Here is a 23,915-nt window from a genome sequence, read left to right as displayed (position 1 = left end):
TCAGAACTATTTCACAAAAATGTCTGTAAACTAATTTTTTTTTCTTAATTGTATTTGTATTGTACTCAACTGTAGTTGCCCTTAGGGAAGTGGGAAGCTCTGATACCCTGAGTTCATTGTACCTGATATGCCCGTTTGACTGAGAGAGGAACTGTCTTGGCCCCAGTGTGTGTTGGGTTTAGTAAAGATGGTAGAGCCAGACTCTACTCAGTAGTGTCCAGTGAGGACAAGAAGCAAAGGACACTAATTGAAACACAGGAAACTTCATTTAAACATGAGAAAACACTCTTTTACTGTGATGGTGATCCAACACAGGAGTAGGCCACACAATGAGGTTGTAGATACTTCATTCTTGGAGATATTCAAAACCAATTGGCCATAGCCCTGAACAACCTGCTTTAGCTGACCCTGTTTTGAACAGTGGGGCTGGGCTAGATGGTTTCTCAGGGTGCCTCCCCACCTCAACAGTATGCAATCAGGCAAGTCTATTTTAAAACAAATCTCTCTGGACTCACTCACAATCCCAATATCATACTCACATATTCAGAAGGACCGCTTTGCATGTGTCCAAATAATCTTGCCAGCGTGTAGGGACTAGATCTGTGTCCAGCTAGGGTTCCTTGAGGTGAAAGAGGAAATCTGGATATTGAGTTCTTATCACATCTGTTATCCTTAGGTTAGCCATTATGTAATGGCTTTGGATGTCCTGTTGTACCCTTCAGGAGCTGATCATGACACTGATCTTCTGTCTCTCCATCCTATCTCACCTTTCACCTGTCTGTTTTACCTGGTGTCTTGAAGCTCCAGCTTTACCACCCTGCCATTATCTCTCAGTGACGAGCCTTTATCTAATCTGGGTGGAGATGGTCCCTTGTTCTTGAATCTTCCCTGATTTCTCATTTTTTGTGTCCTGGAAAACTGCATATAGATGTACTGGAAACTTGAGCATCTGCTAATCAGGGTGCCACCAGTGCCTTCAGTTCTTATGTATCTTTTCTGCTCTTCTTCCTGATGCTTCAAGACTCAGACCTCTTCATTTTCTGTTCTTCCAGTCTTAGTTTTCTATCACAAATTTACATCTCAGCAGCCTTCAGTGTATTCCTAAGAATTTTTTGAGCTAAAGTATGTATTCATAGGTTTAATAACCCTTGGTGAACTTTTATTTTGCCTTATAAATTTGTCAAAAATTTTTTGAACTTATTTATAGTTGGGGGCTTTTTCCTTCCACGGCATTAGATGACAACTAATTTACTATAAATCCTATGGGAAAAATGCTTCCTTTTATTTGCTTTACAGCTGCTGCCTGAAAGTTTGCTTTGGCATCCCCTAGGTCTTGTGTCACAAGAAATAACAAATAATTGGCCCATATTAACCTTTCTATTCCAGTCATGATTTGAAGACTGTAGCATATCTTCCATCAGTCATTTCTTTTCCAAGCTGAAGAATCACAATCCGTTGCCTCTTTTCTTTTCTGGAAATCATTCCATCTTTCTTGTTTTTCTCCTCCCTTTTTCTGCTTTGCCACGTGGCTTTTGAGACCTAAAGATGTGCACAACACAAAGGGTATGGAAGGGTTAAGGGTTTGAACCATGGCATAATGTTTTGTCACTGCTTTGCTCTCTGTTCCTTTGCTAATACTTCCTAAAATTCCGTTTACTTCTTTTGCCTTTACTGAGCACCACCATCTGATGGACATATCCACAAAAGCTCCAGAATCCTTTTTCTGTGTTATGGTGAGTACTTAACAGTCCATAATATAGATGTTTTTCCTTCTGCATGTATTTATTTGCACTTATTAAGTTTGAATGTTAGCCATCATTTTATTAGCCAGTTCTTTTGCAGTTCTTTGTAGTCTTGCAATCAGGCAGTTTTTGCCAACGCAGACCTTTGTAACTTCATTATTTACTTTTCCAAATCATTGTTATAGATAAGGCAGATACCACAGATTCCAGCTCATTTATTCTTACAAAGAATCTGAACAGATCTGTGCTGCATTTCTTCCCTCTGCCAAAGAGACCTGGATTGACTTTCCAGTTAAACGACATACATACACAACTGCTAGCATGCCAAATTGGTTCCTACCAAACAAGTCAGACTTCCTGATCTGTACTTTCCCAAGCTGCTCATCTGCCTACTCTGAAAAACAATGTCATGTTTGTCATCTTCCCTTCCTATGATACTGAGTTTCAAGCAGTAAGTTGTACCAGCCTACGGTTTAAGAATTTCATAGCTGAGTTTCTTTAGGAATCATGAGTAAATGTTACCTCCTCTGCAAATTTGTTATTGCTTGTGTTTTGTTCTAAGAACTTTCTCCTGATTTTTTAAGACAAATCTTCCAGCTCATTCCCCTGAAAAGAAAAGATCCTCTATAAGTTTCTTGGTCATAAACTGGAAAGAAATAGCTCTTTTGCTCTGACTGTGTCTTCTGCAAGTGCTACTATTAGGATGTGATCATCTCTCGACCCTAAAGGCTCTCTGGAAGGCTTTCTGCTTGTCAAATTTTTGAGAAAGAATTTTATTTTTAGTTTTATGTCCTTTAGGAAGTTCTTTGTCAAAGTAATTTTTACTATTGGTCTGTTACCAAGTATCAAGAGAGCCTAAAACTCTTACTGTCAGTGTTTAAACCCAGACACTCCAGATCAGTCTTTGCACACTATTAGACTTGTAGTGTTTGTATGGAAAAAAGTGTTTACTTGTGGTCTTCTTGTCTATTCTGGTATACTCTACCAAATGAGACTTTATCATTGAAACTGCTATTATGATGAAAATTTTTCTATCAGAATTGTATTGATTTTGACCTAACTGTGTTATTTTCAAAGGATGTAGAGTTTTTATGACTTTCCCAGGAGAGGGTGAGTCATTCCAATCTTTGTGCTCTTTCCACAGCTTTTCATTTTAAAAATCCTCTGACACCTTTCTAGATTTAAGTGCTTACAATGTGAATTTTTGGTGTAGACAGAGACTGTCTTTCCTCTGAAGGCCTATTTCAAAAGTGTCCTTGGCTACTAATTAATCCTCTTCCTAATTAGTCCCTCTTCCATGAACAGAGAGAGAGAGAGAGAGGGAGAGAACAGTTAACCAAAGTGCTAATTTATAGGCATTTGAATAATTATGTACTGGTTGTCTAGGTTAACGCACATCTTCTGTTAAACAAGCGTCTGTTCCAACTAGCAGGGTGGAATCTAGTCTCTCCTGGAATGGAAAGGGTTGCACCAGCACTTGAGTTAGTGCTGTTAACCTGAATTAGTCATGTTGCTTGCAGCACAACTGGCTTGCTCAGAGATATCTCTGTTTTCTCCACAGGACAATGCACAGTTTTATGTAATTGCACCATGAATTCCTTATAGTGTACATGAGTAAAGGCAGATATCTAAAATGGGATTCACAGCCACCAGTGATTCTGAGTTCTCTCCAAGCAGGAAGTAATTTAAGCCAAACAATAGGAAATACTGAGAAACTAATCAAGCTGGGAAATATGTTTCTCAGTAAGACATGTATGTAACTCAACACAGGTTGATCCCACAGATGATGCCTCTGTGGGACCAGGATTCACAGTTCAGAATATTGCCCTGGAGTTTGTTACCAAGATCATCTTATAGATGTTTTGGATGTAGCATAAGTACTTGACATGAGATCAAGGATATAGAAATGAAATGGACATTTTCATTATGTATTCATTTGCAGAATATCCCAAATGCTTGCATAATAAATTACTATTAAACAGCATAACGATAACTTTGTACATGCTCTGATTTTTTTTTTTTAATATTGAATAGCATTTTATGTGATAAGATATTCGACTGACATCACAGGTGAATCTGGAAGTAAGCATTTTCAGAGGAAGCATTCTGGGCCCGTGAATGAAGGCAGAACTACGGACATCTTTTTTTTTTTTGCCTTTGTGTAAGTATCAATTCCTATTGCAGTCAGCATAGATGTGAAGATTTGGACCATTCTTTCAAGCTCTGATCTAGACTAAATTTTGCATTAATAGAAAAGATTCAACTTTACATATGAAACCTGACTGCAGAATTTTAAACTATTTTAAACTGATGACGATGACAAAACACAGTTTTCGGGCTGAAAATGGAACTATGTGTTTCCACCATAGGTACTCTTCCCAGAGGCAGACATACCTCCTTAAACTCGGTATCTCACTGATTATTCCAATAGGTAATGATGGCTGAACAAGGTAAAGAGATTTGAGAATATACGTCATTATTCTAGGTCCTCTATGTTCAGTAAATGGCCAAAACCATCTGTAAAATGTTTTTGGAGGGAATGAGCAACATGTCACTGAATGCTGCAGTGAAGGAGAAAAATGAGAATTCATTTCCAGGCCCAACCTGGCATGCTGCTTCCTTGTAATAAGAGACCATTTCGACACAGGCAGCTTATAAATAAAGTCTTCTCATTGAATGTGGAAAATATTGCACACGTTGTGTAATGTATACGTGAAAAAAAAAAAGTCTCCCTTGTTGGACTGGCAGCTTGAGACTGCTCCATTAGCTCAACAGCAGAGTTGTGGGCCCCTTGGCCCCTTCCCACTAACCGTAGCTTGGCTTGGGAAGTTAATTTTGAAGTTGGCATGGGCACAAATTTATTTAAGGTAATGTTTGTTAGGTTCTAGCTGGTGGGTGGAAAATATCTTATTTGATGACCAAATTGTGACCTCCCGTGTGGAACTCTAGCAATGCCTTAAAATTAAGAACGGGAGAAAATATAAAGTGTAGGCATAGATGTAGGCATAGTTTCAGCTACTATGACTTCAGCCAGCTAAAACACTCAGAAGCAGAGCCCATAAGATAAAATCCTAGTCCTACAAGATTCTGTCTTACTAGGCCCTAAAATCCTTTATCAGCAAAAGCACTTTGAACTTAATTTACTAAACAAATGGGGTTAACAGAGTAAGATTTGCTGGATCCAAGTTGTTCCAAATTAATCTCTAATTACCCTTCAGTCTGAGTTGGCTGTCAGGTAGTTTAAAAAAAATCTCCTTTTGAGCATGTGCAATTTTCTTTTCCCTTTTATTAAAAAGAAATTGACTGTGTTTCTGCACTGGTAGCTCTATCTACCCTTCAGCAATATTGCCCTCTTGCCTAGCTCTTTATTTTGGAGATGACTAATATTGTCTCTCCTCATCTTTCTCACGCTCTTCGTGCTTCCAGCTTTCATGAACAATGTCGTTGCCTCTGTTTCTGTGGCCCACATAGGCTTTGACTAGACTTACAGTGTCACAAAACCACGATACCATTGCTAGGGAAGCAAAGGAACTTTAATAACAAACTCCTTTTATGAGAGAAGGTAATCATTCCAGGAAAGAACAAATAAATTTGCACTTTGTTTAGAAATATCTTCTGTTTATTTTTGGCTAAATCCTGTATTTTTCCTATGTTGTTAATGTTTTCAGGTGCCTTTCTTATTTTTTATGGTTGTTATGACCTTAACATTCATCAAAGCTGAATAGCTAAAATTGATTTGGTTTAGGCATAGCTATAGAATGAGTCATGTCAGTAAACTTGTTCAACCATTTACTGAAGTCTGGAGCCTGATATGCATTGGTAATACACACATGCTTGAGAGGAGCCTTGCTTTATGCTTGCCCTAACAAAGACATTCCTTTGGGTCCTCTCCATTTGTGACTTATTCCTGCTACTGCTGTGCCCTTGTGACTTTCCTCTGGTTTTCAGCATCCACAGTGGTTTAATGAAAGACCTCAAAGTTAAAGCTCACTTTTGGGAGAAGGGAATATGAGCAACACCCGGGTTACCCTTTGTCCCCTTGAAGTAGGGGTGAAGTTGGTGAAAAATATGTTAGCATTCTGGCTAGCAGGCCAGACAAATTAATTTCTTGAAGTTTCCTTGAATGAAATACGTCACATGGGATTTATTGGTTCTCTATGAGAAGCCATGTTTGTTTGTCGTGAAGCCAGAAATATAGACAACAAACTTGCATTGCGTTATTACAGAAAGTGAGCCTTATTTTTTTGAAGGTTAAGAAAAAGATCTGCTTAGAAATCATTTAGCTATAATCACTAGTAACCTGCTTTGAGGTAAAATCAGCTACAGTTCTTTGCTGCCAAATAGACAGAAGATAACGTGAATGTATTTGAATGTTACATGGCTGAAGTTTTTAAAGGTTGATAATATCTGTGTTACAGTCGCTACCATAATATATCTTTTGCTCAGATATACTGCCAAAAGATTTAAGAACATAAAGATATTTTTGAATACTGCAGAGGAACAGATGGAATAGTTATAGTTGTTCTGGAAAGCATATATCTGAATTTCATGAATCTTGTTCATTCAACCATACTTTTCTAGGAAAAAGATACGCTGTCACTATGAGTGCCCAGGTTTTTTGAGCTTAGTTTTCATAACTACATATAGAAAGGGCTGCAAACAGACTACAAGTCATCTTTAACGATATTTTATAATAGCCTTTAATTTGGTGGTCAGTAAATTATAGGAAACGTTCCCCTGCTAATCTTGCCAACAATACATTTGCCCAGACTTTCTCACAGTAACCATATTACTTTTTCTGCCCAAATCACTGTTGTCTCCTGGACCGCAAGTGGCTGACTGGTGTGTGTTGAAGAATCTCCTGAAATGCAGTGTAACTGAACTGATGAGTGAGTGTCAACAGTGTGACTAATCCTTGGTGGCAGAAAGTCCATGTGAAGCACTTGAACTTCAAGACATATGCAAAAAAAAGACAGTGGTAAACACCACTATGTTGGCTTTTTTTTCTGTTGAGAGTGCTATAATAAAAGCATGTAGATGTTGTGGCTTGCATCTTTCTGTTGAATGATAAAAATAGTTGTTGCTACTTTTAAATGTGTACCTATAAACTTGAATTTGCTGCTGTTCCTGTAGAAAGTGGTCTCTCAGTTGTTTAAAGAACATCTGAGATACAATTTACAAGTGTGCTGCTATCATTAAAAAGAAGAAACCTTATGAATATTACACATGGATCTAGTAAGTAACATTGAACTCTTGTAGCCCTCTTAACTTGACTGGAATGCAACCATATACATTATCTGAGGCAAATTATTTTCTTATAATGTGTCTGTCACAAAGACAGCATAGCTGAGCTTTTGAATACAAATAATAAATATTCATAGCAGGACCTCAGGACAATTCTGCTGATTTGTTTAGGCGACCATCCCAGGATGTGAAGTTTGAAGGAGATGCCAATGCATTCTGGTGCAAAGTGAAACAGCTGAGTTATGCACACCACTTCTCAGGTAACAGTGCGGATCCAATGAAGCAATGATAGCTGTAGTGAAACACTTTTAAAAGCAGCTAGTTTTCAGCCTGTGGCACACGTTAAAAACAATCTTTGGACAGGTTCAGTAGTGTTCTTTGGCACAGTGACAATTTTATAAATTATGTCTTTTGCATTTAATATTTATGTGGAAGCTGTTTGTATGTTAATGTTTGCGATGGGCCAGCTTCAAAAGGTTTGGAATTCCAGCTTCAGCTAAGCATTTAAAAGTTCAGAGGCTTGTCCAAGGCTTATCCAACCTCTCAAGTATGAAAACCCAGAGTGGAAACAGTCTGATGGGAATAACACATTGCCCTCAAATGGAGCCAGTCTTGTAACCCTGTTCTTTCTTTTTTTTGTCACATCCACCTCCTCATTTCTGTGCTCTTTGTGAGGTACGATCACTCCTAGACCAGGCCTTTATACATTCTTCAGTTATACATTTTCTAAGGACCGATTAGGTCTACAAATACCACAAACACTAGATCGGGTCTGCTGTACTCAAGTTTCTATCCTTCTCTCTATGACCGTTTTATATATGCTGCATTGTGCGATTTTTGTGCCGTTTTATTTTTTACACAAATGTGTGATTGAAGGAATGCATCTTACTCTTGAAGTGGAAAGCCAATAAGGCTGGTGGCTCCTGCAGGGCTCTTTTGTAGTTCTGTGGAGGCTGCAAGTGAAATTGTGTCTCCTGTCCAATAAAGTTTGCCTTTGTCACAGGCAATGGTATCATTCCTCTGGAATCATACCGGTAAAGTACTCTCCACTCTCTAGTGTTATTTTGATGTGGAAGCAAAAAAGAGTGAGAGAACAAACTGAATTAAAGGAAAAGTCCTTATTCTCTCAGACTTTCTAATTAGGTTTTTCTGGTATTTTCTTCTTATAGTTAAGGTAGAAACTGCCAACAGAATTTCCTTGTTGACATTTTGATGTTTTCACCTGGACCCGCTTGTAATAGAGGAAAAAAATAACAAAACTCTTTAAACGCTCAGATCAGGATTTACTCATATACAACTTTTGGATGAATTTGAAATCCAGATCTGAACACCCCTAGTCTTTGGTGAATTTGAAGTCTTTCTTTGAAAACCAAATTATTGACAATCATTTAGCCTCATTAAAAAGAGGCTGACACAAAGTACCTCAGAACAGCAAGGCATTTAAAACCTAATTTAGCAGTTTACCAGCTGAAATTATGTTTGAGGAGGTCCGAGACTCTGCTGGTACCACGTGGGATGGGAGTCCTTCTGCTGCTCTGCCCAATGGGGACAAAAAGCCCTGTTACTTGTTCTCCTTAATTATCCTGACAGGGCTATGATGAGGATGGGTATATTTTTAATGCTGATTATTGTCTAGTTGCTTTTTGTTCTAGTTGTTCTTTTCATCACCCCAAAACTCTTGCGAACCCAAATTGCTGAAGGTTGAGCTGCTTTGCCTGCTGTGGAGTGTCAGCAAAGAAAGCAAAGATGACTACTTTGTGAAACCATGGGCATCATGAGAAAACAGCACCTATGTAGAAACAACCATCGTGTCTATTTTCTTTACTGAAATGCTTTAATCTATGAGAGCATATAAAAAATATATAGCCATAAGTTTCATGAATAATTTTGCACAGAAAGTGTAAATAGCTAACAAAATTGTTCCTCCTCTTATATTTGTTTTTCTCTTTCTGTCTGAGTGGTAGTCTTAATCCTATGTGAATTACCATGACAGGGGAGGCCTGCCAACCTCTCTTTCTAAACAGTACTAAAATGTCTCTGGAATCCATTCTGTATGAGGAAAGCACAGACAGTGCCTTTCCTCCATCTCTTGCAAACTAGTTTGGTAAATAAAATATGTGATGGCAAAAGGGAAAGAAAAAATAAAGAAAAAGGGATTCAGCCATCAGGAAGAATAATTTAAGGAATGGACACATACTGAGTCAATGGTCATCCACAAATGATATTGTATTTTAAATAAACTACTTCACTAAAGTATTTATGACAGAAACATTGGTGCCCATAATAAGTGTAGTATGATGCCAAAAGAATGCATATTCTAGAAAAAATATATCAAGTAGTAGGGAATTTGTGGCTGTTTTATATATAAATTTATTTCCTGTTTTAGACTCAGTGGGTCTGAAATTCACTGCTGTAAACTGCACAGATCCATTAACTTCTAATTTTTAACAACTGAAAATGGTGTCTAGAAGGAGACTAAGCAGGGTTTGAAAACCCTACTTCTGTCTACAATCTTTTTCGTCTTTCTATACAGGACAAATAACAAAACTGTATCTGCAAAAGGGAATTACTTATGCTAGAGGACATGGTATTGACCTAAACTAATTTTCTCCCTCTTACCCATGTACACTCTGGAAAGGCTGTTTTGACAGGTATTTTTTTTTTCTTTTTTTTTTTTGTTTAAGCAGAGGTGAGAAATCATTTTTAAGATTATATGACTGTGTTTCCAGATACAACAGTCGCAGCTTTAGCCTCAGGTGGGGGAGTTTTCCATTTCCCTCTCAGCTTATATTAAATTACATTGCTTTCTTGTCATAGGCATAATCCTTTGATGAGAAAACCTTGATGGTATTACAGAAGAGGAAGAAAATCCCTCTCTGCAGAGTCACCAGAGACTTTGGCTATTACTAATTGATTCTACATGGAGACCAGCACGTGGTGGTGACAGCCATCAGTCTGAAATGGTGGTACAAAATGTTTCTGACCTTCTTTGAAGTGCTGTGTGCAGGAGATCTTGGAAATGTAAAAAGTTGTTCTTTGCCTGCTGAGGTCTTCTGTGCCACAGGCCATGTCTGGGTGATTTGTTCTGTGCTTGTTGAGAGGGATAAGGGCGGGACCTTCAGGGACATCCTTCAGGTATAGCACTACACTTGCTGCCTAGGCAGAGGGGAGTTAGTGTGGCCACTCAACCCCAAGATTTCTCTCAGTTTTAAAGAGATCCTAGCAATGACTTGCAACACCTCTAACTCAGGCCTTGATTTCCCTTAGAAATTTGTCTAGTGGAACAATCAGCTACAAGTACAAAACCGTAATTTGTCTTGCCTCTTGCTGATAGGCAAGATCCCCAGTGGGAACGGAACTATGTTCTTGTTAGTTCAACCTTGTTAGTTCAGTGTAGAGGTGGTGGGAGAAGATCACCTTCTGGCAGCAGTAAACAGCAAAGATACTGAGGTGGAAGAGGTGAGCACGCCAGCAAAGCTGCTGGAGCAGATGCTCTCCAGTGCAAACAGCCTCAGCTGCAGTGGCCAGCCCAGGCAGCCCAGTCCACTGCAGAGGTTGTCCAAGGTCTCAGAAGATGTAACCCAGACTTTGCAGACTGCTCTTCCCAACTATCTCTCCTGGAACTTGCAAGTGGATCCTTAGTTATCCTTTCCTGCAGCTGTGAGAGGAAAGCCTTTCCCCAACCTGATAGAGAGTTTGCAGGGTCCCTTTGGTCTGCTCCTGTCCTTTTCACAGCATAAAGTGGAGGGAGGAAGATTTCGGTTTTGTTACAAGGCAATGAAGTCATCCTTCTCTGAGAAAAATATTGCTAATGTCCCAGCTGTCTGCTGCAGCCTGGTACAGTGCAGTAGCAAATTATTTGCCCTTAGGCAGCATCTTTGCAATCCCTGCAGGATGAGCACTGTCTCTCGCAGCAGCTGTTTGCCAGAGAGGATAGATTGAAGTCTACCTATACCAAGGAAAGTTGTATGACATCTTCCCTACCCTCCTCGGGGTGATCCAGCCACGGACCCCTAGCTAAGCCTCCACAAGGGTGTGGGAGGTTGCAAGGAGAGCTGAGCAGTCTCATGGCTCCAGTGGGCCCATTTGCTTCTGTAATCCAATGTGCTGTGACAGCCTTTTGCTGGGCTAGCAAAGAAAATAAATACTTTAAGAAATTGCTGCTGATCCAAGAGATGAAACTGAGAAGCTGATAATAGTGAGTGGATATGAAAGGCGTCTGATGGTAAAGAGGTACCTTGGCAGGCTCCTCTCAAAGGCAAACAGGACGTTCCTGGCACACCAGGTAACAATTCGCTTTAGTATTACTGCCACGAAAGGCTGGTTAACTTCTAAAACACAAACAAATTCTCCATGCCTCATCACAAGCACAAGATAGCAAAAAAATCAGGTGTCCTGTACTTTCTAACAAGGGCTCCTCTAAGTATGAAGAGTGATATATTTAATGGGGTCTGACCTTTGGCTTTGCAGCTTGCATTTGTTCATTGTATCTGAATTATTCCATATAGTTAATCTTGAATGAAGCTATAAATTCTGTACTTGTCTTCTAGGAACCTAAATGTATAATTTGAGAAAAATGTTGGAAGGCTTATAAAATGGACTCGTGCTTGAAAATGGTGTTTGTGAGGGAGTAATAACTGATTGGACTTAAGCCTCTTGCATGATTTCAAAATTTAGATTAGAGCTTGTATATGAAAAACATTTGTCTTGGAATCATTTCAAGTAGATTTTTATTTGTTAGAAAGGCTTGATTTAAGTTGTTCTTTCCCAATCAGTAGACTTGATATTAAGCACAGTGGTCAAATCTCAGGAATTTCGGAGTTCAACTGAAAGGTGTTTTCAAAGTAGTATGTTAAATTATTCATGTTTTGTAAGTGCCTCTTCTGATCTCCACAAACATTATAAAAAATTTTACAAGGAGTGGATTTTTTGTCATTGGTAGAGCAGGTCAATACCCAAGGTTTTCTAAGGGCAGGGAATTCTGATGTTTTGTGGTTTGATCTTCTGAAAATAAGTGCAATAAATAAATAAGTAAATGAACTTTGCAAGACTGAAAATTAATTATTATTGTTATTCCTACTAATATTTTCATTTGACTCCTCCAGTCATTTACACTGCTCTAATTCTGAAGATGTGAAATTTCTTTTGCAAAAGTATTTACTTTTTATGGTATTTTATTTATTTATGTTAGTCAAAAAGTTAAAATACCTTGCCTGGAAGGAAAATATTTGGATTGGAATTGAAGTCCTCTGGTACTCGGTAGGCATGAGAATTGCCTCTGTGGGTAGGCTTTCAAGACAGATGGCATACAATATGCTCTTTAGCCAGAGCTTTTCTAAAAAGCCTATGCAAAAGGAGAAACAATTGTAAAAGAACTTGTCAGGTGAAGCTCCCTATGTATTAAGGAAGAGTGTTTTCACAGTGTGTTGAATGTTGGTTGAATATTGAAAGCAGTTCTGAAATATTTTGGATTTTTCCTAAAATAACTGTTTTGGAAAGATAACATTTTTTTCTAACAAGCTGTACTAGAAAACTTCCAATATTATGTTTTAATTATTTGCAGTTAAGTAGGAAAAAACAATGTGACATTCTTAATAAACTCATAAAATAAGTTCATAGTAGACACAGGTATCTTGGGAGTAAAATGTAACTATTGGCATGCGTAAAAATGTGTCTCAGATAATCAAGTATGGTTTAAATTATAGTTTTTGCTTTCTTCATTTTTCCACTATGGAAAGCAACCTCTTTTTAATGTAAATGAGGATACATTTTGTATTGCAAGTTTCCACCTATTCACGTGTGTTTGACCATTATATTTCTGAATATAACTCCATTTCAAAAGCTCAGCAGTAAATTTTGAGAGCAGGATACACAGTTCTTGTAGAGCACTTGCAACTAGTTCAGTACAGACTGTTTTTACCTTTTGATATTTAACTACGATATTATTATTGCATGATGACCTCATTACATCTTGTTTCTCTAGGGTGTCAATAAAAAAAATCTCGCTGACTCTGGAGAGGTTTTGCCTTCTGGAGCTTGCATGCTTTCAGGGTTTGATTGCCCTTCCTTAGCAGATGGGAGGGCTTTAGGGAGGTCATGCTTTAGGGAGGTCATGTTGAACTTTCAGTCTCATGCCAAGCTTCTTGGTCTGGCCCACGTCAGGGAATATGGAATGTGGGAACTCGTTGCAGCTTAAGTATGGCATCTCTCTGACACATGCATTTTGTCATGTACTCCAGGCAGGCATGATGATTGGGAACCTACCACCTCATCCTGACAAATTGGGAGCTGTCAGTAAGGACAGGACTGGACCAAGCAGTACCTTGGAGATCTGCCTCTTTCTTCGCAACTTATCTAACTGTTCTCTTTGTGTTCTTTTTGCGATATCTTGGGGAACCAGGTAGGTGGAAGAAGGCCGATAAAACACCCCTTTAACAACTCCCTGTGATTCATGCTAATTTTATTGCCTTAATGCTAGTAGGGACTTCGACACAAGGGACATGCCATTCTCTGTCTTTTTCTGCCCAGCAGGAGAGTACAAACAATCCATTTTAAAAAAGCTTTTGCAAAAAAAAAATATTATTGTTGGCCTAATTTCATGAAGGATTGTGTTGCTGTGGCATGCTTCCTTGAGCTCCCTCTGGGAAACAAGAAAGAAATCAGTATTTCTAAGTGGCTTAGCTGGAAATGGAGCATAGGGTACTGCCTGTAACATGAAAATTGCCCCTGTCAGGACTCAGGAAACCCCCGTCTTTATCTAAATTGACTAAGCGTGGCAAACTCTTGAGAATTGTTGCTCTAGTTCCTATTTTGGAAGTCACCGGTGACTGGTAGTTGTTTTGTAGAATGGGCAAACTGCTACTTTCACTCCTAAAAGCTGAACCTCTGAGTAGATTCAAAAGCAGCAATTCCTACAAAGGAATTGCAGATAGGGTGATAACAGAGCTACAGTCTTGGACTTCATTCTTTCAAGCTAATAATAAATCTTTGCTTCCTAAAGTCCAGCCTGAGCTTGGCTACATCTTCCATTTCTGATTCACTGATTTGATTCACATAGCCTTTTGGTTCCTCAGCAGATGCCTGCTAATGTTAATGGAAGTCCTCCTCTTGGCTTAACAGTACTTTGTGTCAGATTCCTGAAGCATATGGACTAAAAGGATTCCTGATGCCCTCAAGAGGAAGCAGGAAAGATCTTCCCAACCCAGCTGCCTAGTCTCAGCAACCTGGTTTTTGTGGTGCTGGAAAAAAAAATAGCCTTTGGAGATGTCTTGATGTCACTGTTAGAAGCATTTCTGCCCTCTTGGGGACATCAGCTTTTTTATATCCTACATGGGGCCAACAGAGAACTTCCATCAATGCATGTGTTATAAATTGAGTTTGACTATGAGCTGCAGCTTGTTGGAAAATTAAACCAAGCCTTGTAATGCAGAAGTTTTCACTGAACAATTATCAAACCTGAAATTGTAGATGATTTCACAGTGAGTAACAATTCATAATGAAGGTAACACCTTCATTATGGCTGGCCTCTGACATATTTCCCCTCATAAAATCTTGATCATCAATACTCCACAGGAAAAAACTTGCATATTTTTGTGCTTTATCAAGTAATTTGAAGTGACTTTCTTGAGGCTGGTTGTTGTCAATGTTTTATAAATGATCGGTACCTGCCTCCTCATTCTCTGCCTAAAATTTTTAAACCTTTTTTTTTTAAAAAAGCCCAAAGGTGTGCCCCTAAAACCTCATTTGTACAAGTGATTGATGGTGAAATAACCCAAAATGGCAAGTTTCACTCTGGATTTTTTGGTAAAGCAAGAAGAGTACAAAGACTAATTTGCAGATCTGAGTACTTAAACTGCCTTAATGCTGTACAAGTCTTACTTTACTCAAATCTCAACTGACACGCTTTTGATTTCTTCCTGTAGGCTACCAACAGTTTCTCAGGGTAAGAGCTAACAAGTCAGTTCTGCTCTAGTCACTTCCAGAAAGCCAGAGGCATTTGTACCTGTGAATGGAGGGGAAAGACTGAACCAGAGTTAAAAGTCTGGGAATGGAGGCAAGGACACTGAAAATGCATTTATAAGCTCTGTTATGAGCTTCAGTCCAGTAATTATGCTGGCTTGTTGCTCCCTTATAAAAATCTCAAAGAGCAGAGCTCCTGACCTCTGTCACTCTCACTCCCACAACTCTCTTGCATGAAGAAATAATCCTTTCACAGCACCATTTTTAGGAGACTGGCCTTGCTCCTCCTCTGCTTGCTACTTGACTTAGACACGTGGAATCTCCATCTGCAGTAAGCAACGGGAAATTTCCTCTGTCAGGTCTTAGGTGCCCTCTTATTTTGGGAAGTGGGTTTCTATCCATCCCCATCTCACCCCAACTGTTGTTTCACTCAGGGACCATTGATAGCCTCAGTGGCACCTAAAAGGGGTTAACTCTTTCACCTCTGACCACTGGGTGATAGGGACAGTGGGGCTGTGCATGGCACAGCTCATACCCCCTCCAAGAGCACCTCTGAGCAGCCACCCACGGCCACTGCCTCTGCGCATGGGCTGCCCCTTTCTGGAGATGATCTCCAGGAAGTGTCAGGAGGGTAGTAGGGGGAACACTAAGACCATATCGTCTTCTTTGACTTGGGGTTATACTGTATGATCTCAGACCTCCAGCTGCTCCTCAGCTGCCTTCCAATTTCAGGCCTTTGCCCCTTGTGTGCTGGCCCATAGAGGGACCATAGAGGGAGATATTTTGGTGACAGAAGCCACCATGAACCAGCACAACTCCTGAGCCACCACCCAGCCACACGCTTCCTCTTCCTGATGGGCTGATATTTCTTCTTGCTAAAATACAGCAAGTTCACATTCTATTTTAGCAGCAACAAAAAAATGCAAAAAACATCCCTCAAATTACGCATCCCTCTCCAATTAACATGCCTGTGTCCTTGAAAGCACAATGCCAAACCAAGGCTGCTGAAAGCACTCGTTAGAGCTGGCTGTGCCACATTGCAAGGCAGCTGCAGCATTTGTGGTGAAGTGACTAAGTGCCTTCTGGAGCTTGGTAATGGGGTGCAGATACTTTGACTTACAGGTTATATTCAAGTAGTCGTGGTCAATGGTAACCAGAATTTACTGATTCACAGACATTGCTAAAATAAATAGGCAGTCATAGCTCTGTTCCTGATAATTTGGCCATCTCATCCGAGAAGCACAATTGCTCAGGCAAGAGGTGCCCTTGTTACCTCTCTCAGTAGGGCCTTAAGATACACTGAGGGCTGTTTACTATTTATTTATTTATTTATTTATAAGTGTATTTGTATTGTGCCAGAGATCCTAAAAAAGAGGCTGCAGGGAATGGAGATTTTTTTTTTTTTTAAATGAATCTAACAAATTACATACCAAATTTCCTTGGATTTAGGGTCTATTTATTATTAGTTTTCACCAAGTGAAGCTGTGACAAACTCTAAAATGATTTTGTGGGAAAGGTACTAATGCACTTCCAGCGTTTTGATGTGCCATGCTGCACAGGGAGGAGAGGATACTGGAGGCTCACTGTGGGAGTGGGTGTTGGCTTTGTAATTTAGTGTGACCTTGAGGTCAGCCCATTTTCCTATATTGTACCCCATGCCTTTGAGTACCTAAGTGTTTTTGGAAAATCTAAGCATTATTCATTTCCTCACTGAGTTTACGCTGCAAAGGGTTGGTAGATGCTTGAGGGTTATCAAAAATTATCAGAGCTGAAGACCTATGGCTGGGCTGAATTCTTTCAGCCACAGATAGGGTTTTTAATGATCGGGGCTGATCTAGCACAATAGAGCAATGCTGAGCTTCACCCTTATGCAGATAAACAGAGACTGGCAGGCTAAAAGTTGTCAGTGCAGCTCTATTAATCAATACAAAATTTATTTGAAAGTTTTGGAATGGGAAACATAATCAATGGAAGATAAATATTAATAATTTGATCCTAGGCAATTAAGATGTCACAGAATCACAGAATCACAAGATTGGAAAGGACCCATTGGATCATCGAGTCCAACCATTCCTAACACTCCCTAAACCATGTCCCTAAGCACTTCATCCACCCGTTCCTTAAACACCTCCAGGGAAGGCGACTCGACCACCTCCCTGGGCAGCCTGTTCCAGTGCCCAATGACTCTTACTGTGAAGAATTTTTTTCTGATATCCATTTTCTGATATGTCATTTTTGTTTAATCATTATAATCATGATATATAGTGGTAAGACCCACTCCACCTGAAATATATGGAAATGCTAGGCAGAGCTCAGAAAACAGTGTTAACATTAGTCATCGGGGGATAGGTGACATATCTACAGAGAGATAAGTATCTGCAAAAAATAAAAAATGCAAACTTCATGAAGAGAGAAAAAGTATTTAGTCTGTGAGGAGCATAATTTAAAAAAGGGCATTTTAGGCTGAGCAGCAGAGTATCGTTACAAGGACTTTCAAGAACAAAAATGTTGTTAAGAACAAGCTTGGGCTGAAACAAAACTGCTTTTTCTTTTTTCTATTCTCTCCAATTTATATCAACCCTCCAACACTATAATAATATCTCCTCTCCCTGTAAGTCAAAGGTGAAATAGGAATCTATTTTCAAAATGCAAAATGTGATGCCTGCTAAAAAGAGTAGTTAAATATGTCTTTATACAACCAGAACAGAACTTCACCAAATAAACTAACAGGAGTGTAGGTACAAATTTGGGACTTGGTAAATCTTGCACTGAAAACCATACTCAAGTATGTTTCAAAAGCCCATGAATAAAAAACATGCAAAAATCTGGAATCCAGGTGTTAGGGATGAGCATGTAGAGATGAGTGATGGGCTCTGTTGTGTTTAGTTATTTGAGGATCTCAGTCTATATTCACCAGAGATGGTCCTAAGGCTGAGATCACCAATCTAATTTCACTTATCTAGGCATCAGTCTGGAAGGAAGTATGGTCCCTAAAGTAAAGACCACTGCTTTATTTAGTAAGCCATGTAATCCTCTTGTGTAACATGAGCAATAATATCATGTTACATGCACTATAACTAACAAATTACTAAGATTGATCTTGTAAATCCATAGAGAGAATGACGATTTACTACCTCCCTGTAATGCATTTCTATAATCCAAGCTACAGTTCCTAGCAAAGAAGTAGAAAAAAACATGATTAGGCAATTATTGTGAACATCGTTTTCATTTCTGCAGAGATCGTTCTTTTCAACCTAGGTTTTCAGTCACAATTTAGCCAAAGATCACTAATAAATGCAGACAGCCTCTTAGAAAAAAAATGAGGTGTTAACTTGCTATACAGCTGCTAGGAAGAAAAAAATCTCTGTGGTTTCCAATACATGATTTAATCTTTTTTTCATTCTTAACATCCGTGTATTTTAAATGGACTACAATGTCTCACAGCCTAGAAAGAAGAGTGTTGGACAAAGCCAGCTATATTATCCTTTATATATTTAAAAGGGATGTGTTTCTGAGTCATATGGTGGAAAGATGATTCAGGTTTTACATTTTGCCATTTCGCAGGTTAGAAACTGATGTTAGTACAACAGTGTTTGGTAAGACAGTCTAACAGTATGTTTGAATTCTCAGCTGGGCCCAAAATCAAGATCAAAACTGAATGCACTGTAAGTAAGAGAAGAAATATTAGCACCCATATAAACCTTTTAGGCAGAGAAGTATTCAAATCAGTGTGCAGTTTCACAGCCCTTGGATTGCCACAACCCAACCCTTAACCATGTCACATACCAGCAGTGCCTGCAGCAAAGAAATATGGGCTATTAAGAAGAATCAACTCAATGTGCCATGCTGCTTCCTCAGACTCTCCAATTCCCTCTTTCTTCTCCCTCACATGGGCATCAAAGTGGGTGTTTGCACATCTGGAGCCGAACTTCCCAGAGCTGAGCACTGCAGAAACAGATTCATGTATTCGGACTGCGAAAAATCTCTAGTGTGCATTTGCCCTAGTTCTTTTGTTTGAACTGATATAGAGATGCTGATAGGGCAGAATGGGCCTTTGGAATGAAAATGTACATATTTAAGTGAGTCTTTTCTTAAGGAAAACAGTGAATCTGTTCTTCATTATTTCCCAGCAACAATTTTGCAGGTACACAGGTAAAGATAAACTCAGGTGCTATTTAAAGTAATATAAAAGTTACCTTTTTTTTTTACTATTTTTCATAGTAAAGTAAAACAACTCTACAGCAGTAATTTTGTTCATGGTTAAATTCAAACTTTTCCCCTTATTTCTGGCTAAGGAACAGCTCCTCTGCACAGTTCAGCTATAGTCTTCCAACAGGCCCGTGTGGGAGAATAGCCTATTTCAGAAGAACGAACACCACAGAAGAAAACCTGTGGTTCGTTTCTGTCTCTTGTGCGGAACTGAGGCCAATTAATTTACATCCCTGTGCCTTGATTCTTTCCCCATTGCTTTTAAAATTTACACTCTTTTGGATATCTGATTCTGTCTTAACTACGCATTAATGTGGCTTCCAGTGCAATACTTTCTCACATGTAATAGTAATAGGTAGGTAGGAGTAAATCCTGATGCTGCTGTAGCCAAATTCTCAGTAGCATGAAGAGACCACTTCCTTTGCCTCTCCTCCTCCACAGATTTTTAGATGCTGTAAACACCTCTACTGTACCTATATCTAGGATTGGAAGCAGCAAAAGGTTTCTGTTTTTCTTGCAAGACACAATATATTTTCTAATCCTGTACTCGCTCTTCTGGAATTACTGAAATGGGTAAAAAATTACAAACCTCAAGTGGAACATAGTATGAAAAAAGAGAAAGAAATTGCTCTTAAAAGAATTGTGCAAAAGTTCAAACAGAGCGCTGATTTGACAGGTTGGATTGGTGTGTGAATTTGCTGTCTAACACCATCCTAGCAACATTGTCACTCCTGTCACTGATAATATAACTAAGAACAAGATCTGGAGAGGTAAGGCACACATTTCGTAGGTCTTCAGGCTTAGATAATTTGTTGGCGGCTGTGCAATCCTTTTGAACTCCAAGATGCAAAATACAGTTGTTTTCAAAATTCATTGCCAGCGGTGATGACAGATGCTTTTTGGAATGACACCCAGTGAGCTGTGAAACTCGTGTAGTCAAGTACTTGTCCACTTGTCCCTACTTCATGTGTTATGGGAATATGTTTACACTCACTTTGCCTTGAATTTCTTTTTATTTTTTTTCAGCTGGATGGAGTGTTTTACAGATGCAGCATTGCACTCATTGCAGAAGGTGGTATGTTGAAGTTTGTGCCCACACAGCAGGTAGCTCTTTATTGTTTTGTATTAGGGATTCTTCTCCAAGGTTAACTCTTTGTGGGGTGTGGTGGGTTTAGGTATTAAGTTTATTTTGTCAGACACTAGTATGGTAAACATTGTGGAGCTGAGACATCTCTGGCCTTGCTCTTCAGACAGATCAGAGTGATAACTTTAACAGTACACAAGACGAAGTTGAGGGTGCACTTACTTCACTGCAGTTGGGTGCGCCTTCCCTGTCCCCTGCAAACAAGATATCCACTTCTGGCTTAGATCTGTGCCCTAAGATGGTTTGCTCTGTCAAGGCTCATGTGTTTTATCCCAGCTAAGTAGCTGGTCTTGACCACACCTAGGTTTTGTGTGAAGGCACAGATGGCTGTGGATGATGTCTGCAATGGAAGAGCATCCCAGTGCTCTGTATTCCTGGTAGCTTTTTCCCTGAATGCTGGCAGAGATTTTTTTCTTTTTTTTTACCATGGTAATTCTTCCCATTTTTCTACTCCACTTTAAAAATGACGATGATTATTGTGTTTGCTTGTCTTATTCCTTATTTTATTAAAAGAAAACAAATTATTTTTCCTCTGACTGAAGAATTAGATCCTAAGGTGCCCTGTTACTGTAGACACATACAAGTTATATACTTACTTGTACTCGGTATAATTTTATCATACCACGTTTCTTTTAAGGGACAAAAAGAATTTTTGCAAATTTTCCTGTCTGGATTTTCTCATTCTGTATTGCTTGTTGCAAAAACATTAAAGAACATTGTAGGGCACAGGCAAGTGGAGCTGTAGAACAGGGTATGTCAGCATATGAGAAGACATGCTCTGCTTCTGTGTACTCTGAGTTACTGCAATGACTCCCAATAAAGGACTTGATTTACTGTCATGTGTCTAGAGTAAGGATTGACCTCAGGAACCACAGGCAGTATCCAAATTTAGGATATCAGAGGCTGCTCCTCTTGTAAATCTAGGATAGATCCTATTCCAAATCCCTTTTGAGCTGACACAAATGAAAGGTAGTCCAGGGAACCTAATGTAGTCGCAAAATTATCTGTGGACTTCCAGATCCAGGAAAATCATAGGATCTCATTTTACCTTCTTTCTCTCTTAATCTTTAGAAATGGGAATGAGATTTCACTACCTCATTGATCCACCATAAATTTGTGTTAAAATTTGTGAAAGTTCATGTAGTAGAAATCGAAATCTTGCAAATCCCTAAAATGGGCAGGTATTTGTGCCTAGGAATATTAGGATAGAAATATATGATGACTTCTAAAAGGAACATATTTGTACATTTTCATTGTAAAGATGGCTAACAAAAGGTTTGCCTAGACAGGAGTTTATTTAGAAAGATTCAGAAAAAAATAATAAGTGAGGTACTATGAAGTTGTGGATTGGACTAAATCGCTCCATTCCAGAGAAATTAATTTGTGTTGATGATACACAGTCCAGTTATTCTCCAACTGTCTTTTCTCACACTTCCAGGTGGCCATTTTGGTAGTTTGAAAGCTTCAAATAATCCATGAAGATGAAACCTCTGCAGGTGATGGCATGGCTCTCCTCATAAGAAGAATTTGCTTTGATCCTTCATATTTTCCAGCTCTATTCTGTGGCATCCTGTGCTACAGTCTCTTTTTTGGCAGCCTTTCAAGTTAATATTTAAACAGCTCTTGAGAACTTTTTATATTGAAATATTTAAAAATAAAAACAAGATTGTGTTGTCATTGCTGAATGTACTCGGGAGCTACGAAATGGGAGAGCTGTGCCCACCGGCCTTTCCCTGGGGCTGGGCCCAAGGGAAGGAGAAGGATGGTGCTGGTGGGTAGTTTTATGAAGTGAGATGCTGTGCCCTAGAAGGGCTCCAACATGTGGAGCATTTCTTAACTTCCAGGAAGATCCCTGCAGTAACCTGCTACCGGCTTTCTCTCAAGTCTCGTCTCTATATATCTTTTAACAGAATTTCTTTCCTCTGTTGGCTCCCTTGAAACTAGATTTCAACTCAGAAACTAAATTGGGGGTGAGTTGGTTCCTATTTTTTTGTGGGATTTTTTCTTCTACCTCAATATGTGCATTTATGGAAATGGGACAGAAATGCAGGTCTAAGATTTCCTAGGTTTGGAGACTATTTTTTGTGCCAAATCTCTGGAGAGAGAAAACTTACCTGATTAACAAATGTAAAATACAGGGACAAAGAATACCTTAATTCAGGCATGAAACATCCCTCTTAGAGTGTGCTGCACTCTTATCTACTCGGTACTTTGTGCCCAGTTTTGTGCGCGAATGGATACAGTGTCTGCATCCTTACAGAGCTTTTCTGAACACAAAATAGACTCAGCTGTAGACGTGATATGTTACCTCCGTTACCTCCATTTGAATCATCAGCAACTCCAGTGCCCTCTTTCTGCCAGGCTGTGGTGCAAGGCAGGATGGAGAAGCCCTCCCTGGTGAGGGTTACCAGTCCATGCCTGGGCAAGGCTGAGGTGTTTTGCCATGCCATTTTCTTTGGGATGACCCATGGTGCTGCAGTGCAATGTTCAGGTGAGGAGGTTCGAGTGCCGCTCTCATCCCTGAGGAATATGTAGCACTATTTGCCACTTCTGCTGGGATGCACAGGTAAAGCTAAATAAGAACTTCAAAAGTCAATAGAAAGGTCTAAGGAATTCCTCTTTAAGGTAAACTCAAAAAAGGTGAAAACATGTTTTTAGGGAAATTCTCCATATGACGGTGTGCTTGTTAATTTTTAATTCTGTTAATGAAAGGCAGTGCTTCTGAATGCAACACATAAACTTGGCTAACATGGGAAGACATTACATGAAGTATCATGGCTGCATGAGAGACCTTTATATTCATTAACAGCATCTGTTTCCATAGTTGCTTAAGGCAGAGGGTGATCAAACTCACACGCAAGGCACCAGCTGTCTGGGATGTGGGTAGGACCCCACCACCTCCTCCCATCCCTACGCACAGAGCGTTGGTGGCTTAGGCACCGGACAATGCTGTGAAGAAAGCATTACATTAGACAGAGCAACCCTCCTTGTAGCAAATGTCGTGTCACAGGCAGGTTTTCTCCATACAACACTGTTTTCCCCATAGCAGCAGTGGTCCCTCTGACTACTACCCATCCCTGGGTGCTGCTGAACATGCACATCTCCCTGATCTGGGATTTTCAGCCAGGTGGGCTACATGAGTGTATGTCTGCAAGAAATTGTGGGCAGATTTCTCAGACGGGAAAAAAAAAGCACTTTAAATTGACAAATCAGTCCAAACCACTAAGGTTATAACTCCTTTTTTTTTCTTCTTCAAGCAGAACAGTAAAACAGACCTGTTATTGGCAGCTCATTAGTAGTGAGACAGAGGCAATATGTACCATGACATCAGAGTGCTGCTTGACCCACATCTATCATTTTGATAAAGATCCTTATTCTTGGGCCTTTCCAAATGCGTATAAGACATGCAGAGCATAGAACTCTGTGGCATAAATAAGATACAGATTTTCTAGTTTTTGATGTGTTTAGCACATTTTTGTTACTTCCTTTAATACTGCAGACCTTACATTCTTCAAGCATTAGGAGAACAAAAGGCTAACATGAGCAAAAAAAAAAGTATTCAATAAAAAGTATCATTCTGATCACCTACTTAGCATTTAAAATTTAACCTCTTTCTT

The 23,915-nt window shown here is 39.4% G+C and overlaps 1 long non-coding RNA gene across 2 annotated transcripts; it reads left to right on the top strand.

Annotated features, from left to right (window-relative positions):
- Nucleotides 1-1,515: 1,515 nt before the first annotated feature.
- On the top strand, nt 1,516-21,950 carry LOC128851749 (uncharacterized). Of its 2 annotated transcripts, none has more exons than XR_008449176.1 (7): nt 1,516-1,733; nt 3,777-3,903; nt 7,158-7,246; nt 9,804-9,949; nt 13,226-13,386; nt 20,181-20,258; nt 21,737-21,950. It is a non-coding gene; the product is annotated as an uncharacterized LOC128851749 (long non-coding RNA). The 2 variants fall into 2 exon arrangements; XR_008449175.1 differs by having other exon boundaries at nt 9,804-9,952.
- Nucleotides 21,951-23,915: the final 1,965 nt, after the last annotated feature.

Source organism: Cuculus canorus, chromosome 3, assembly GCF_017976375.1.
Source record: "Cuculus canorus isolate bCucCan1 chromosome 3, bCucCan1.pri, whole genome shotgun sequence".
Classification (NCBI taxonomy): domain Eukaryota; kingdom Metazoa; phylum Chordata; class Aves; order Cuculiformes; family Cuculidae; genus Cuculus; species Cuculus canorus.
The sequence above is the reverse complement of the archived record's forward strand: the minus strand, read 5'-3'. Positions and strand labels throughout refer to the sequence as shown.